This window comes from Solanum tuberosum, unplaced genomic scaffold (genome assembly GCF_000226075.1).
Source record: "Solanum tuberosum cultivar DM 1-3 516 R44 unplaced genomic scaffold, SolTub_3.0 scf00272, whole genome shotgun sequence".
Classification (NCBI taxonomy): Eukaryota; Viridiplantae; Streptophyta; class Magnoliopsida; order Solanales; family Solanaceae; genus Solanum; species Solanum tuberosum.
Window position 1 is genome coordinate 508,479 of NW_006239194.1, and position 5,273 is coordinate 513,751.

Genomic DNA, 5,273 nt, shown 5'->3' on the forward strand with positions numbered 1-5,273 from the left:
GCATATTCAAAATTTAAATTTAATACATTTGATTACTAAGATCTTTAATGCTAAATTCATTACTTTTGAAATTATGAGTTCAAAATAATTATATCTATTAAAAGTTTAATAATTTTTTTCACCGTATCTATCCTTTGTATTAATAAATATTAGAATCTAGCTTAAAATTTTAATAGTTTTTTTTCACTGCATCTATCTTTTGTATTAAAAAAATGTTTGGTTTAGTTGAATCCATAACTATACGCTCCCTCCTCTGGTGTCCACCCTCTATACATGTCAATTAGTTTGAAAGTATATATTATTAAGGGTTGAGACTTGAGAGTTATGGGCGGAGGAATGCAATTTTTTTTTCATTTTTAATTAATTAGAGGTTTTAATTCCGGCTTTAAAAAAGTTAAGATTCTAACTAAGAGTATACCTTAATTAAGTGGCGTGAATCTCAACTAATCGAGGTCATAAAAGAAATATCGAATATTGGATTAAAAATAAAGATATTACAACAGTAAAGTATTATGGAGATTGTTTAGTCTTTTTAAATATATTTCTTTTATTTTCTATTAGTTTGCTAATCTTTGGTAAACACCTATCTTATCTTCTTTCTTCTTCTTCTTTTTTTTTTTAAAAAAAAAAGATTATGGGGCTGTTTGGTATGAAAAATAAGTGAGTTTTGTATTTATTTTTTTGTGTTTGATAAGTAAGTAAAAAATATTTATATATAATCTAGTCATGAAACACTACAAGAGGTTGGAGTGTAGGGTGGTGAAGATGCGGGCTACGAGGGTGAAGCAACGACAACTCGAACACATTAGTCATCTAAAGCCATAATCAAATGGAGGCTTTAATTATTTTTTTCCTCCACAAATAGTCTATTCTTCTTGATGTTCTTCAAGATGCAAAGTTGGATTTATTATATTATATTATTATATAGAATATTATATATGTCCCATCATAAACTCCCTCTTATATTAGAAAAAAAATGTTTGGTTTAGTTGAATCCATAACTATACGCTCCCTCCTCTGGTGTCCACCCTCTATACATGTCAATTAGTTTGAAAGTATATATTATTAAGGGTTGAGACTTGAGAGTTATGGGCGGAGGAATGCAATTTTTTTTTCATTTTTAATTAATTAGAGGTTTTAATTCCGGCTTTAAAAAAGTTAAGATTCTAACTAAGAGTATACCTTAATTAAGTGGCGTGAATCTCAACTAATCGAGGTCATAAAAGAAATATCGAATATTGGATTAAAAATAAAGATATTACAACAGTAAAGTATTATGGAGATTGTTTAGTCTTTTTAAATATATTTCTTTTATTTTCTATTAGTTTGCTAATCTTTGGTAAACACCTATCATATCTTCTTTCTTCTTCTTTCTTTTTTTTTTTTTTAAAAAAGATTATGGGGCTGTTTGGTATGAAAAATAAGTGAGTTTTGTATTTATTTTTTTGTGTTTGATAAGTAAGTAAAAAATATTTATATATAATCTAGTCATGAAACACTACAAGAGGTTGGAGTGTAGGGTGGTGAAGATGCGGGCTACGAGGGTGAAGCAACGACAACTCGAACACATTAGTGATCTAAAGCCATAATCAAATAGAGGCTTTAATTATTTTTTTCCTCCACAAATAGTCTATTCTTCTTGACGTTCTTCAAGATGCAAAGTTATTAATAACCTTCGTTATTTCCTCATACATGAAAAGTTTACTTTTTTTACAAATAATACTCATTTTAAAAAAAAGAGAAAGTCTATAACCTATAAATCTATAATCTATAACGGATCAAGATTTTTTTACAAAAGAGGGGGGTGATAATAATGTAGTTCCTAGGATTTAAATTTAGATCCTCAATGTGATTTTGAACTCCCTTACACCAATTGAGTCAACCTCTAATCTTGAAAGAATGGCAACATAACAAATTTAAGTCTGCTAAGAGATTTCATATTTTTTGCACATGTAATTCATCCTAACAACTATCAATTTAGGGGAGCTATATATACATATATACATATATATGTGTAACTTTTTATCGAGAGAATTCCGATGAACACCTTCACCTGTTATTGGCACCCACCTTTTTTTAAGACTTTAGAGCTTGCTCTAGAGTAGGTGACTATGAGGTGTGTTGGAGGAATATTACTTGTGAAATTTGTTTTTTCTACTTTCATTAAGAAAAGTCGTCTTCCTCAATTTTAAGAACTTGTTTTCATAAGGACCTGAAAAATACCCCAACTTTGGTCGAATTTGCTGTTGCAATACTAAACTTTCATAAGGACCTATTACCTTCCTAGACTATTTAATACCGATGAGGACCTATTACCTCCTTAGACTATTTAATACCGTATTTTTTACCCCCTGAACTATTTAATAGTGTATTTTAAAGGTATATATGTGCCCACGTGGACACATTAATTTTGCATTATTTTTATGTCCACGTGTGCAAATATATATGTTTAAAATACGGTATTAAATAGTTTAGGGAGGTAATAGGTCCTCATGAAAGTTTAGTATCGCAACAGCAAATCCGACCAAAGTTGAGATATTTTTCAGACCCTTATCCCTATTATAATATCACCATATATATATATATATATATACATACAAACATATAAAGTTAAATACATAAATCTAAATGGAAATAGGTGTCAAGTTGATCCAAGTAGAAACAAAAGAAGAAATCAAAGTGATAGATGCACGGGTGGTTGATGACTAATGACAGATAGATAGATGGAGGTGGACCCATATATATATAATTTGAGTAAATAAATATTTGAACATTTATAGTTTTTTGAGAACATGTAGTTTGATTAGTTTCAACAAGTTATTTCGTGGTACAGTTAAATCTCTTTATAATAACGTTATTTATTCAGTCTTCAAATATTTTTTGTTACTAGAGCGAAATGTCATTATAACAAATATGTAACATAATATAAATATTAAAATATTATTATAAATAATGATTGTTATATAGATGATATCTAAAATTTAAAGAAGGCAAGTGAAGCATTGCTCTGAGTTTAAAATCAAATAATGTTGGAATTGAATTTATGAGTGATCATTTGTTGATACAATAAAAAAGATTTGTAAAAATAACAAAAATAATTGCTCAAATACTCATGAGTGAAGCTTATTTGGGACGTGTTTTGTAATCTCTTGACCAAATTTATCGATGATAGAGGTGAAATTTCAATTTTAAATTTTTGAACTTCGACTAATTGAATATGTAGTTTTAGATATTAACTCGCATTATTTTGTATATGAGCCTCTTCTAATCAGATATATTGTTATTGATTCAAAATGCTTATAAGACGTGACTAGTAAAAATTAATTATTGGGGATAGAAATCTTCTATAATACTTATTCTTTATTATAACATTTTACTCTAACGACATAACTATTTTGAAACCAATTTTCATAAAAAATTGATTATATTTCTTAGGTTGTTGCTAGAGGAGGATTCAATCATGACAATATATGCACGGAAAATAAATATATTTAAAATTACGTATATATAAAACTAAATTGTTTTGCCTTTTTAATAATTGAAGAAAAATTATGTTTGGCCATTGAGAAGATGGAACCCACATCCCACACACAATGGTCAAGTAACATGCTTGGCTAGACCCCACCCTCAACACTAACAAATATGGAGTTACATTTTTAAAAAAATAATAATTTTCCCTACTTTTAAGGTATGTATTTTTTATTTTCTCAATCTATTTGAATTCAATCGAACTCGTAATAAGTATGTTAACTTTGTCCCTGACTTACATACTTTTTACTAATTTTATATGATACATGTTATATGGTTGCCTCCTACTAATACTAATATAAATATTGTGTAATTTTATTTATCAAAATTTGAATAGATAAAAAAAATAAAAATTACCTAGCAATATTTTTATCTCAACTGAGATTTGATCTCTTCTAAGTTATTATATATTTGTATGTTATCTCACTTTTGTTATTGTGATAATCGTGGTGTTGAAAATAATTCAGACGTATATCAATTAATTTTACGAAATACATGCAACATTATTGTTCTCTATTAGTATAAATATCAGATAACTTTGTTCATCGAGACCTTAATAGATAGAAAGAAATTGCTTAGCAGTTTGTCTTTGCTAAAATTTGATCTCTTTTTCGCTTATCGTATATTTCTATGTTATCTGTTTTTTTATTGTGATAATTGTGGTGTCAGATCAATTTTATGTGATACATGCTACACCGTTATCTTCCAGTAATATAAATAAGGGAGCTTACATAAATTTCATTAGTTTAGAAGTTAATTACTTAGATACACTCTATTTTGCGATACTACGTATCTTACCAGATTTTGGTGTCTCCAGATACGTTCAGATGCATGTATCTCGGATACATGAGGTCAATATTAGGTGTAATTTGTTCTAGATACGTTGTATCCAAGTGAATTTGTATGTATCTGTGATACATAATAAATCTCGCTTGCCTCACTCGCTTCTCTCCATCTCGCTCGCCACTCTCTCATGTATCTGGATACATGCGAATCTCGCTTGCCTCCCTCCCCAATATCGCTCGCCTCTCTCCCTATTTTTGTCTAGTAAAAATGCATGTATCTAAGTGTATTTTCTTCAATAATGATAGGAAACTCTTAATTAGTGGTAAGATACGTAATATTTTAAAAGTACGAATAATAATAATATATATGATAATTATGTACTTTAGATAAACTTTGTCCACTGAAAATGAGACGTATGAAAAGAAAAATTACTTAGGATTTTTATCTATGCTGGAATTTGATCTCGTCTCAATTATGGTATAATTTTATGTTATTTCACTTTTATCATTGTTATACACTTTTATACCATACAATTCGTATTTCTAAATAATTGTAAATGAATAATTAAAAGCCCACAATAACCAATTTTTAAAATTTAATTTTCATCTGGTGTTTGATACTTATATGGAAGTCTGGTTAATTCAGATACACATCACGTGGATTCCACTCAAAGGAAAACTCTCTCTATCAAGGATTTTTACGTTGTAGCCGTGGAGGGCCTCATTCAATGAAAAACACTCTCTAGTCTCTACTAATGATTTTTTTCTATATCTAAAGCTCGAACTTGAAATTTCTAACGAAGGAAAGGACAACGTTATTCACTGCACCACATCTTTTGATTGTCACGCTAACCAATTTAAAATAAGATAAATTGAAAAATCACCATGCAGGATTCCAACTCATTATTTCCACATCTGAAATCCTCTACATTTTAGGAAAAAAATAAATAAATAAGAGCA